General features: G+C 41.7%; 1 protein-coding gene across 1 annotated transcript in view; it reads right to left on the minus strand.

Moving 5' to 3' along the window:
- The window catches only part of ZNF423 (zinc finger protein 423), a 162,587-nt gene that overhangs the window by 125,338 nt on the left and 22,973 nt on the right, over positions 1-14,276 (minus strand). The window lies entirely within an intron of this gene.

The raw sequence follows: 14,276 nt of genomic DNA on the forward strand, positions 1-14,276 counted from the left end.
CTGGCAGGGGTGCAATATTTTCGGTGAAATTAACATAAAATATACAACTGCAAATTATCCAGGAAATAGCTATGTTCTTTACGGCATGCATTTACATTTGGAAAAATGTTCTACTTATCTGTCTAGCACAAAGCGGCAAACAGTTCCTTTCCCTGCAAGTTTTAAAGGGAAAGTAATAGATTTACTGAAGAAGCATGATCTTTAAAGATGGTCTAACAAATAGCGGGCAGGCAGATCAGCCTTGGGTAATTACTGGAGACAAGATCAGCCCTGGACAGTTTGGGTCTGAAATGTAAGAAGAAAAGTCACATGGTAGATTTCTTTTCCCTCCTGATCCAGAAAATGTATTTCCTCTATCGGGGCTGAACCCTTCCTCCTAAACACAAGAAAAACTGTAATACCATGTAAAATGCAAATCTCGCTGTAAATATTTTATAAAATTGTTGCATACATCCCAAAAGCTATAGGTCTTAATTGAGAGCAGGCTATTTTTCTAGTCAATATATGGAAATGGAAAATGCTAATTCGTGTTTTTCTACTTAGGAAAAACCCAGGAGAATGGCAAACCACAAACGTACTCACTTTAATATTATAAATATAATTTGGCTCCCTCTTTGCAATCCCCATAGTCCTGGCTTTTATCTCCCAGTGCCTGCAACAGAACCCGAGTTGCTTTCACTTCATTAGCACAGGAAGGAAACACTTGGGTGCTGGCAGGTCGGTCATGGAGGGAGTTGTGAGAAGGGGATTGGCAGCACAGTATGGACCAGGCACTGAGGGGTCTAAAGCATCAGCGATGGATAGAATGTTAGCCCTTGTCATCATGGGCCTACATTGTGCTGTGGGGTACCATCTAGCAGATCAGGCCCATTCTATGATGTGGGGCTCCCATCTGAAGCCACGACAAAGCTGTCTGCCTCCTCATAGGGAAAGAGTATGTCTGAATGTCACCAGTACAGATGGCCGCAGAACACATTATCTCTGGTGAGGTGGCGAAGGCTCTCCCAATCAGTATCTTAAATCCACCTACTGTTTCTGAACATCTAAAATGTAACTAGGCCTCACCAAGAGTGGTCCCCCAGAGCAGAGCCTCTTCTTCCTCAGGAACCAGACAACAAATGTCGATGTTTTAACCTGTATGCATCCTGAATGTGGTCTTGTCTACTCATTCAACATTTTTATTCTGTAATATCCACACACTTACAACATTCACCCCATGTTAACAGTGTGCCCCTGGTTAGATTGCAAGTATCATACTGGTACAAATATAGGCCACATTTTCTATTTCCTAAGTTGGTTCATTCAAACACTAAATATGGCACATTAATTGTGCTTTTAGCAAAATAATGACTGGAAAGGTAGTGAGACAGAGGGCATACTGGTAATAAAAACAAGTAAGACAGCTTTATTTGAATGAAAAGAAATGCAGAAAGAAAATCTACTTTCACTGAATTTTTTCACTATAATTAATTCTGTGTTACAGAGACAGAGTGTAACATAGGGGTTTTCTGAAGTTAGTTTGTGTCATGGACCTCAAACTTTGGGACTGCAATAGCAAAGGCCATATTTCATCCCCTTCTTTAAGAGAAAGGATAAAATAATAGTAACTTCTGGCATTTATATAGTGCTTTAAAAGAGATCTTGAGGAAGGTAAACCTGAAGACCTCTAAGGTCCCAGAATCAGATAGACACAGGATTTACAGCTGGAAAGGGCATTAAAGAGATGCTCTAGACCAGAGCTTCCTAATTTGGGGACTGTGAACTTTAAAAAAAAATTATAACTATTTCAATAATTTATTTCTTTTGTAATCCCACATATTTTATTTTATGCATTTAAAATAATAATTCTGAAAAAAAGGATTCCACTAGATTGCCAAAAGGGGTCCATGACACATACCAAAAAGGTTAAGAACCCCTGACCTAATCTAGCCTCCACATTCTACTGAACAGAAACCTCAAAGATGAAGTGAGTCTCTCAAACTACAATGAGGTCTTAAGACTGCAACTTTCCATAGTGGGCATGAGCTTTGTTTCCAGAAGGATCTGGAAGACCAGGGAAACAACTGAATTCATCCTTCCTAAAAAGCCATGAAATGCCATCTGGATGGGTAAGAGAATCAGTGTTCCTCAGACTGCTCTGGTCAGTCCCCTGAGAACAGATGCCATCCTATCTGGCCCATCCCCCTATCTCCATTCCTTACATTTAAAGCTGCTGGCCAAATTGAGTTTGTTAGGAAAATTTGGAAAAATCTTAGCTGTAGACTGCAATTTCTTCACTTCCAAAAACATCTAGTAACTTGAACTAGGCTGACCAAGCATGTTAGCAACCAGAAGTCTTGAGGCTCCTGATTAAGACAGAAAAAAATTGGTTTCTATCAATAGATGTTTCTAAAGTACTTGAGGGCAAAGTTTATAGCTAAAGTTGGGCAAGCTAGGGAGGAACCTTTCTCCTCACAATGTAGCATCATCTGTGGGACCCATACTACAAAACTTCCACCTGCTCTCTTGCCTGGACTTGGGCTACCACTCCCAAAGACCCATTTCTGTTATGCCATGCTCGTTCCATTCACCTTCCTATGCTTCCCAAGAGGTTTTAGAATTAGGGGTCCTTTTCCTCTTTAATTCTAATACACCAGGAAAGCAACAAGTTTATGTGGTTTGACTTGGAGCTATCCAAAGTCAAGGAGGAATGGAGGGGCTTGGGGGATGGGGAGGAGAGGAGGTACAGCAAAATTCTAGTCACAGTGCAGCTCTTGGGCTTCTGAGAGCCAGGTTGCAGGCCAGAGACCTGAAAAACCTCCACACTCCCTTATCTCCACACCAAGTGGCTGCTCAAAGTAGAGATGACAATCTAGTCCTGGTCTATAGTACAGCAGAGGCTGTGTGAGAGCTTTGCCTGGGGGATTCCTGAGTGGAGGCCTACTCCATTTTGGAAAGCCAAGGAGGGGAACATGCATGCTTTTATGACCCACCATCAGTGAGATTGACGGCAGCCGCCCAGCGCCCACACTGAACCATTAGCCCATAATGGCCCTGAAGGGTCCCTAAGCCACAGACTAAGAATTCTGAGTGCTCGGGGGCCCTGACACTACAGATACTAATGACTACCACATTGCCTAAATAAATCATCATCACTTTGAAGGGCCAGCTCCAGCCTCACCCCGGCATGAATCCAAACTTCATTTCAATAATTCCCTGTTAACGCTGCACAAGGAGCTTCCTGGGTAGACAAATCATTAGTGAGTTTTTGAGATATGATGTTTGTGAAGAAAAGAAAGAAAAAGAGTTGGGGAGGGGGGAAGGGGATAAGCATACAAAGGGTAAGGATTGGGAAGGCTGCACATGACCCAAAGCCAGTAACTGGAGTAGAAGCAGAATACAAGTTTGAGACCCTCTTGTTGACTAAATGACAATGCCTGGGTGCCACAGAAATGTGAGGCATTAATGGGGTGCAAACTGGGCCAAAACCACAAAGCCTGGAATGACTGAATCTGCTTCCCCAGATCTCTTTTGGCTTTAAGTCATCAGGAAACTCTTCGCTTCTCTTACACTTACTGGATACTGGCCAAGCGCTTCACTTGCAAAGGGCCTGTCCTAAAAATGGGTATAGCGGAGTACCAGGCTCTTTCCCTGCCTTCCAGGATAGCCAGTGGGTTGAGGGATAGAAGTGAGTCAGGGGGAATTAGACAGGTAGTATTCATTAGCTGCTGCTGCTTGGTGTGATAAGCAAGAATTAAACTGGCCATTAAGTATCATCATTAGAGAGATGGTCTTGAGTTTCATTGAAAGCCTCAACTTCTCTTCCTTTTCTGGGAGTGATGTGAGGCCCCCTCTCTTTTAATCCATCAGCATCCGTGTTTCCCTAGCATCATTTTCTGAAAAACTGCGATCATTTGGTTTTGTTCTCTCCCTCATTCTTTGGAGTCAAGATTCGGCTCACACAAAGAGTAAGACAGACCGCATTTGTAATATCATTTTCAGTTCTGAGGATATTTCTCCCGGGGACCTCCCCATCCTAAATGAAATTATAGTCCAGTTTAAAAAAAAAGTAAACCAGGAAAGGCATTGCTTAGGAGATGACACCCAAGGTAATGTTGAAGAAAGTAGGAGATTCCAAGAGATAGAAGTGAGGAGGGAAGGTCTTCTAGGCACGAAGGATCGCCAAAGAAAGGCACAAAGGCAGGAGATAGAATGCCATGCATAGGAAGCAGGAAGTAATCTAGACATTGTGGCATGCATCTAGACAATAATGAACAGGATGGTGAGAGGTACAGACTAAGTCTTATAAGGACTGGCTCAAGAAAGGGAGGGTGCTTATCCAGGAGGGAGAAGACTGAAGAGAGACATAATCCCTGGCCTCAAGCAGGTAAAGGACAATCATGTGAAAAGGATATAGGCTCCGGGTGGGGCAGAATGAGGGCCGATGAGCAAAAGTGACAAATAGAGAGGTTCGAGCTAAAAATGAGGAAGCACCTGGGGACAATTACAGCTACAGAATACTGGAAAAGGCTGTTTCAAAAAGTAGTGAGGTCCCCTTCACCAGCGAGGTTCAGGCTGGGGCTGAATCTGTAGAGGATGCTATAGAGGTAGAAGGCTGTAGTACATCAGCTGTAATTATCTGTAAATTCAAGTCCTCTTCCTGCAGTCAATGGAAAGGGTAGGCCACTTTAAAGTCCAAAGAATTCATTCATTCGTTCAACAAGAAACAACAAAAATAATAAACACCTACAAAGTGCCAACCACTCTGTGTGTGTGTGTGTGTGTGTGTGTGTGTGTGGTGCGGTGCTAGAGACACAAAGACCAAAAGGAAAACCAGTCCCTGCCTTCAAGGAGTTTATGTTCTATTTGGAAAAAAGAATATGTACACAAGTAAGTAAACACAAATTATTTACTGAGTAAATATTTACTGAGATGGCTTAGGTTAATGGCTGGGGCAAGAGAGAAAGGGGCAGGCAAGAAGACCCGGATTCTGGTCCTACCTCTGCCACACACTGGCCGAGTCACCGACTCTCTTAGTGTTCCAGGCAACTAAGCCTGTATATCGCACAGAAGGAAGTGATTTACTTGGGTACAGGATGTTTCTCTCAGGGAGCTCCCCACAACGAATGAAATTACAAGTCCAGTTTAAAAATAAAATGTAAATCAGGAAAAGCCTTGCTTAGGAGACAGTATTTGAGTTAAGCCTTGAAAGAAGCAAGAGATTCCAAAGAGATGGAAGTAAGCAGGGAGGGAGGGCCTTCCAGGCATGAGGACAATCTATTCAAAGAGACAACAGAAAGCAGCAAGTAATAGTTTTACTGGGATATGGAGTGTGTGAAGGGGAGTAAGGCACAATAAACCTAAAAAAACAGGCACTTGTCCCATAAAGCCTTCTCCACCTATTCCTTCCCACACTCTCCCTCATCTGGCCAAACATAGTAATAAGGTTTCCTGACCTGGAACATATTATTGCTACATAAATTTTTTTATGTGTCTTATCCCTTTAGGTAGATTATTAGCTCCTTGAAGTAAGGAGCCTGACCATATTCTTCTGCATTTTTTTTTACAGCACCAAACACTGAGCTAGGCACAAAGAAAAAGGTGAATGAATGCTTCTTGAATCAAATCAAGGGGCCTCTTGGTGGTTACCAAGGCAGGCAGTTCATGAAGGAAAACAAGAGGGCAGCTGAGACAAAGAACATCCCCAGGCCAGCTCATGTCAGGCCATTTCTAGGCATCCTGTGGTCAAACCTAGTGCCTTGGCTTCCCTGTATGATCAGAACAAAATTCAAGGATGATTCCTGTATCATAAGATTGAAAGTTCCTGAGCTTTCCCCCTAAATACAGTAGAGCAGGAAAGATTTAGTGGTAAACTTAAGAGGGATGGATGCTTATTGAGAAAATATACTGGTTCTGTGAATAAATGAGGAATGTAAGACTCTATCTCCTGAGAAAAAGAGGGTGATGACCTCTGATAATAAGAAGGCAAAAGACAGAAATCGGGACTCACTAAATAGGGGAGACAAAAGGAAGGTCCAAAAAGGCTTCTATAGAGACTGTATGATGACCCTTACTTTACCCAAAGCCCAAACAGAAGTGAACCACTGGGCAACGAGTGAGGAAAACAGAAGGGCCCCAATGCAGGTCCAAACTGCGGGGGTTTCCTTACTGAATTGCTTCTTCCCAGACATGAATTTCTAATATGAACAGGAGAAGCCATGGAGGAATAGCTACTTCCAATTCAAAACCAGGTCAGACAGAACCATATCTAGATTCCAGTAGGGGTTAACTTTTCTCTTGGGGGAAGACTAAGTAAAATTCTCTAAACTGAACAGCATAGACAAGTGGGAACCAAGCCTCATTCCCTTGATAGCCCCATGGCTGCCAAAATTACTGACAAAATGACCTACAAAGAGAGTTTCTATTTCATGAGAAGTCGACTTAAACCCCAAAGGTTAACAAGGAAAGAATTGTCAGCAGTTCGATTTGTACCACGGAGTTCAGGAAGCCTTCCCATTTTCTTCCCAGTGCATGGGGCCCCCTCATCCTCGGCAAGATATTTTCCTGAAACTCTTCCAAGGAGGGGAAGAAAGGTCAGGAGCCATTCCAGAAGAGAAAGGTGAGGCCCAGGTCAAACCAGAAGGCCTCTGATCCATGGAGAAAGGTACAGAAGACAAAGTGAGCACTTCATGATCACCCCATGGCCACCTTGGCAGATGAGCCCTCAGAAAAGGCAAGGGTTCCAAAGAGGCCCAAACTGCTGCCAGATTTTTGCAAAGCAGATACATTAGAAGTCATTAGGCCCTTTCAAAGAGCCTGGGCAAGGTAAAGAACAGAGTTGAGCAATTATATCCAAAGTATTCAGTTACTGAGTAGAGAAGACTGGTAATCTAGGCCCTTACTCCTCCCTGCAAAAAAAAAAAATAAGCAAGGAAGAGAGGGAGAGAGGATGGGGAAGGAAGGAAGGAAGGAAGGAAGAAAGGAAGGAAGGAAGGAAGGAAGGAAGGAAGGAAGGAAGGAAGGAAGGAAGGAAGGAAGGAAGGAAGGGTGGAAGGGAGAGAGAGAGAGAGAGAGAGAGAGAGAGAGGAAGGAAGGAAGGAAGGAAGGAAGGAAGGAAGGAAGGAAGGAAGGAAGGAAGGAAGGAAGACAGAAAGAAAGCTTTTACCTGAATAGAAGTGGGGAAGCCTAAAGGAGGCAGTAAAATTCTCCAGATAAATGTCTCCATTGGAATCTCTGAGGCTCACACTTCCTAAGAGCAGAAGGGTCTATGGGTAATATAAAAGGCAGTATGGTGGTTACAGGCACTAGCCTGAGAATCAAGAGGCTTGTGTTCTAATCCCAATCCTTCTACTAGTTTATTTCTGCCAAGTCATTTCTCCCCTATGGGCCTCACTTTCCTTGTCTCTCAAATGAAGACAGTGAACATGGCTCCCTTCATGACTCCACAGCTCCAACCTCATCTTCTACAGGAGGTGTTTCCTGGTCCCACCAGCTACAAAGGCCTTAATCTTATGTGCATGTACATACAATTATGTTATGTACACACACATACATATATACATACACATAAGATATAGACAGAGTATAATACATGTAATATATATCATATATCATAATTATATATACACTTATATTTTGTATGTATGTATATTATATACACACCTATTTCTATACACACACATATATGTACATGTGTGTGTATGTATGCACACATGTATGTATGCATGTATACATGTAGTTGCCTTCATTAGAATGTAAACTCCTTAGCAACAAAGATTGGTTTTTTCTTCCTTTGTTTCCCTAAATGACATCTAGTAAACCTAATAAGTGTACATGTATTTATAGATTGATTACTTTCTTAAGGCCCCTTCCAGCTCTGACATTCTATGATTGGGGGGCGGGGGGGGGGGGGAGCATGGGAAGAGAGGAAGCTTTGTTTTGAATCCCCAAATAAAAAGTAGCTGGTAGAGAAGCTATGGGGAAGTAGAAAGACCACTGGATTTGAATTTCAAATCCCATCTCCCCTGTTTACTACTTATTTGACCTTAGACAAGTCACAGCTCCCCTCTCTCTGGGTATCAGTTTCCTTCACTATAAAAACAAGGGTATTCAAAATGAAATGATTTCTATTTTCCTTCCCATCAGTAAGTCCTAAGAGGCTGGAAGGAAGGAGGGAGAGAAGATAATCAGGAAGGAAGGAAGGAAGGCCAGCAAATATGAACATATGACATATGAGGAGATGATGGTGATTCTTGCCACAAGACAATGGGGCACAGACATGGGGGGAAGTTGAGAGCTCCTTCAATGGAGCCCTCTCAGTTTCCCTGCTGGGGGATTCCTTATTCTCCCAAGGAAGAAGGCCCATTTGATGTCTCTCTAAGCTCAGTGCCTAATGGCTGCCCAAAAGGGAATTAAAAAAAATTAAATTAAACTTGTATCTAGACACCCACATTAGAGGGAGTGTGTGAGATAGAGGTGAGAGCCTCTAGGCAGATTCCTCACTTGTTAATAAATTACTGTCCCCCAAAAGTACAATTATTTTCAAGGCCAGCACTGTCGCTAACGTGAGGACTTCACCAAGTGCCCCTAGAACCACGGCTGATATCAAACAGGGAAGGAGGGTTGACTGACAAGTGTCTCTTTTCATCACACTGGTTAACAGATGCCACCAGGCTGTGAATTGATTGAGACATGTGCTAATGACAAACTTTTGAAAACGTAAAGCACGTTAAAAAAAAACCAACAAAAACCCACATGGAAGGGATTACCTAAAAGGTGTTTTATCAACTTCTCCCTGGTAATGAATAAATATGAAAAATACCAGCAAAATGTTTCACCGGGTGTCATCACAACTGCCTATTAAAGGGGGTCGAGAGGGCTGAAAGGGATCTTAACCGTTAGGAAAGAAGGCAAGGAAAGCAGAGTCGTGATCACAGCCGATTATGTATGGAGCCCACAAACCAGAGTTGTTGTCATAGCAGCTATAAAAATGTCAGGGAAAACCGAATAACTATTATCCAAAGTAGTAAACAAAATGAAAAATGCAAAAGAAAAACATGAATGAGGATCCTGTGGGAAAGGCTATGTATTTCCTGGTCAGAACTCAGAATTCAAGCAAGATGAAATACTCTTTTTGAACAACAAAATGTATTGGTAACGCATGTTAACTACACCAAAATAAAGTCTGTAGTGTGGTCTTACTGCAGTCATAGAAAAGAGCCAGGGAGTCCAAAGCATGGGGAATTAAATGAAATAACACTGAACTAAAAGAAACTAGGTTGTGGTTATAAGTACCTTGCATATCATAGCCCAATCTTTGATGAGCATTGAAGGAAGAGAGGCAAAGAGGAAGGCAAAAAGGGAAGGAAAGTGAAAGGAAGAGAAGAAAGAAAGGAGGGACGAAGTCATGAGTGAAGGTAGTCATGAAAGAAGGGAAAGGAAGGAAAAGGAAGATAGGGAACAGAGGAAGCAAAACAGTGAGGAATGGTGGTAGAGATGGAGGAAGACAGACAGGAAGGACAACGCTAGGCAGGGAGGCAGGCAGGCAAATCTGAATGCATGACCTATAGGGAAATGTTGATGATCATTACCACAGGATGCCAAGTCACTGGGGCACAGAAAGGGGAAAAAACTTGAGAGCTCTCTGCAAAGCAATGTACCTGACATTCCAAAGATAGGGCTTCCCAAGACTCTGAGAATCAAGGAGTCTATAAAAAATACACCACATCTGCCAAACCCACAACAAAACAATGCTGACAACTTCTGTAAAGAGAAAAGATTGCCAAAAGGAAATAAATTCAAAAGGATGAATTTTGTAGGGGTGTAAAGCAGGATTAGCATAAACACAACTAAGTCATAATATCTATGTTAAAGTTTTGAAAATGCTTTATATTCCGATAAAAATTATTGGAAAAAATGAATTCAGACAGGGGACAAAGAGGGAGTTCATGCACTTAAGATGGGGCAGCAGTTGAAAATATTTTCCAAAAAAATAAAAAAGCTACTTGTAAAAAGTGCTCCATGAAAAGCTCACTCAAGGAAGCTTCTGGTGGGTTTGGATGCCACACATGGCCCTGGGAGGTTTACCAATCCTCCCTATAGTCTAGTGGATAAAAAGTAGGAATGCAAAGGAAAACTGAGAGAAACAAGATTACCCATGCTAAGTGTCAGCATTTTGGAAAATAAGTAAAACCAATGGTGAAAAATTCAGTATTTTATGAAGTCAAGGTAATGGTCATGAAGGCAGGAATCTGGTTTTGAAAACCAGATTCAGCATCAGTCTTATCACCATGAGAGATCCCTTTCAATGAAAGTCAAGACAGAAATGAATATTTGGGGAAGAGTTAGCAAACCAAAGGAAAGCCACAAATAATTATAATGACAAAGCAAAAAAGGATATCAGAAACCCAACTACTACATGAGTGTAAAGTGCCAATGTTGCCATCAGGCATTAAAAGAACAACTCTGTAAAATATGTTTTCAAAAGTGAAAGGGCTGGGTGCTGGAGGGTTGGGTTTGGTTTGTTGTTGTTGGTTTGTTTTATTTTTTTTTTTTAGTAATTGAAAAGTAAATATATTTCAGCTTCTTAATGGGTCCATAATTAATTCACACATTCAACTGTTAAGTCCAGAAATATGTTCATGTTGACAATTTGCATTTGATGTTTCAAAAACAATCTGTCACATTTTCATTTGCTTTAACAACGCAGAAATGTTTCCACTTTCCAATATTGGCCTGACTGCCACAAACGTGTGGTCGGTGGCTCATCACTGTCATTAGCTCAGGTCTATAAGAGAAAAGTGCAGGACGGATCAAGGGTGACTCCATACTTGGACAGATGAAGCAGGTCTGCCAAAACAGAGCAAAAACCATTTTGGAGACTAGCTGGGATATAAAAGCTATAAAAGGAAGTAAAGTGGTAACTTAATAATTACACTTTATATATAAATTTATATACTTATAATTTATATATAATTATATATAATATAATACTGTGTTATAATATATTTTGATATATTATATATTATTAATTCTATTACAATTATATATATTTATACATTTATATAGCACTTTAGAGTTTGCAAAGGGCTTACCATGTATCATCTGATTTTCACAACAAATCTCTGAGTTAAGGGCTGATATTTTCCATTTAACAAATGAGGAGACAGAGGCTATGAGATTATAAGTAATTCCCTCGGGGTCACAAGGCTAGGAAGTGTCTGAGGCAAGATTTGAATTCAGGTATTCCAGGTTCCAAGCCTAGACTCTACGACTCCAAACTGCCTAATTGAGATATGGAAGATATTCCTTATTTTCCTGAAGCATTGGCATCAAGGAATGATGGCAGAGAAAATGCTGGCCATAAGAGTCACTAAGTGGAGAGGAGGGCTGATGATCTGGGCCAAGGACACAACGCTACCATGCACAGAGTCAGGACTTGGTGAGATGTGGTCGATGAGACCGATGGCCAAACACACACATACAAAACCCACACCATCTTTTACTAGATGACAACAGCAAGAATACCTGTCAAATGCATTGTTGAGCACAACTCTCCAGGCCACCCAGGCCCCTAGAGGGATGCACCCAGATTGATAACAACAGCAGCCCCCACAGGAGGGAGGAGTGTGTTGGGTCAGAAGAGCCGTATTCCTTTCTCTAAGGCAGGCTTATGTGGGCTTCATCATATCACCACAAGCAGGCCTTAGGGCGTGTGGACAATCAGGAAAGCCAGTAGGATTCTATCACCTAATTTAGGACTTAAGCAGTCTATAAGTTCCTAAAAAACACCACCCTATTATGGCGCTACCTTTACCTTCATTCCAGGTTTCTATGTTATATAACCAAGGGGCAATTGAGGCACCTTGACTTTCTTTCTATATTATCGCTCAGTTGGCTCCTTAGGGCCTAAGCCCTGGAGGGAACACTAAAGGCACCCACTTCAGGCGTGAACACCTAGCTGGCTTCTCTCTTCTCCCCTGAGGGAATCCCAGCAAACTTTAGAGGCAAAGCTGGGGAAGCAAGCAATTGATATGGATCTGATTCAATTCAATTAAATTCAGTAAACATTTATAGAACACCTACCAGGTACAAGGCATAGGGTGAGATGCTGGCAGTACAAAGGTAAAAAACACTCTCTACCCTTAAGGAATTTATCTTATAGACACAAAACGATTTGAAGAGAGACATAGGGGATGTGGAATGAAGAAAGGCTTCAGACTGGAGGCTGAGCTGAGCCTTGAAAGACGATAAGAAAAATAAAATAAAAAAGAAATAAAGAAAGATGGTAAGAGCATGAGGTTAGGAGGTGAGCAGAGCAGGAGCGGAGGAGAGGAGGTGAGAGATGGGACACTATGTTCAAGAAACAGCAAAGCAGGACAGTTTGGTGGGAACATCCAGTGGAGAAAGAGGAGTCGTTGGGCAGAGTTTTAGCTTCCAAGCCATGGCATTTGTACCTTATCCTAGAGGCAAAAGGGAACCACTGGAGCTTCTTGAGCAAAACAGTGACGTTATGAGGCCTGTGCTTTAGGAAGGAAAAGGGAAGAGAGTAAGTATTTATACTGCACCTACTACATGCCAGGAAATACGCTAAGAGCTTTTTACAAATATTATTCTATCTGACCCTCGTAACAACCCTGAGGAGCTGGTGGTGTTATTACCCCCACTCTTCAGTTGAGGAAACTGAGGCAAACTGAGGTCACAAAGCAACTAAGCGTACGAAGCTGGATTTGAATTCACGTTTCCCTAACTACAGGCCCAGAACTTTATCCAATGCGCCACCCAGCTGCCTCGTCATTAATTTTCCTAATTTGGAGGAAGATTATTTTGGCATCAATGTGAGATTACAATCATCCCTTCCACATCACAACTTTCTCCATCACAGTTTCAATGTCATAGGTCAGTATAAGAAATTAAACGGGAATTTTGGTTTCCTGGGTTTCCACTTGGGCTAAATGCTGTTAGGATATTTCTGTCAAAAATAGAGATCTTACACAGGCAATGGGGTATAGAAATCTATCTTGCCCTACAAGAAAGGAGAAAGGGGATGGGGGGGGGGGGCGGTGATAGAAGGGAGGGCAGATTGGGAAAAGGGGCAATCAGAATACATGCCATCTTGTGGTGGAGGGGAGGGGAGAGATGGGGAGAAAATTTGTAACTCAAAATTTTGTGGAAATGAATGCTGAAAACCAAAAATAAATAAATTAATCTTTAAAAAAACCTCTACCTAACATGGGATCCCATGTTATATCATCTCTCCCTTCCTTATGCCTCTAACCTACTTGATCAAAGTAAGAATTATCCAAATGGTATAGAGTAGGGGTCAGCAAACTACAGCCCCTAGCCCAGATCCATCTCGCAGCTTTCATTTGTATAGCCCATGAACTACATTTTTAAAATAAAGTTGAATTTAATTTTAAAAAATAGAGATCTTGTTCCACTGTCCAAGGGTTGAAGGGTCTGTCTGGCATCACCTATGCATTACTTTGTCACCTTCCCATCATAGAACCCCCTAGTTTGATCCTAAGACTTGGGTCAAAGGCTATGCCTACACATATCCTATCCGGATGCCCCAAATTGCTAGTGTCCCAACTCTTTTTCCTTGGAACTGATTTAGTTTACGTTTTGTATTTACTTCTCTGTGCACACCCTTTTCAGGTTGTCTCTCTCCCTCCCTGAATAACAACAATCTCTGACTCTAGAACTAATGATCTTTCTACTATACCACAATTTTACTGAACTGTTTTTCTTTCTTTTATTTTTTTTTCTCCAGGAAGGCAAAATGGATTTATTGGGAAATTTAGGTGATATAGAAACAAAAGGAATAAAAAAAAATTTCAGCTTGTCAAACAGGAAAAAGCCTTCACCCTTTCCTCTTCTCTCCCCTATTATCTGAGGTTCCCTTGGGATCTGAATAAACTAGTCTTTATCATAATTGCAGCACCTTTCAAAATCAAAAAAAGAAACTCAGCTCCCACCTTCTTCATACAGGACTCAATTTCTCCATCTCACACTGTTCTCTCCTTCCTCTGACATCCTATAAGACTTAGGATCCGTAGTGAGAGCCAGCATAGAATAGTGAAAGGAGTATTTAGATTTGATGTCAGACCTAGGTTCAAAAGTTACAGCTATACCACTGGTCCAGTCTTGCCCAAAAGTCACCAAACTATGCATACCCCCTTGACTTAGCAATACTTTTACCAAGCATATATCCTCCCCCTAAAGGAATCAAAAGTCAGAGAGGAAAGGACTCACATGTACAAAAATATTTATAGCAGCACTATTTGCTGTAGCAAAGA

Source organism: Trichosurus vulpecula, chromosome 3 (assembly GCF_011100635.1).
Source record: "Trichosurus vulpecula isolate mTriVul1 chromosome 3, mTriVul1.pri, whole genome shotgun sequence".
Classification (NCBI taxonomy): Eukaryota; Metazoa; Chordata; class Mammalia; order Diprotodontia; family Phalangeridae; genus Trichosurus; species Trichosurus vulpecula.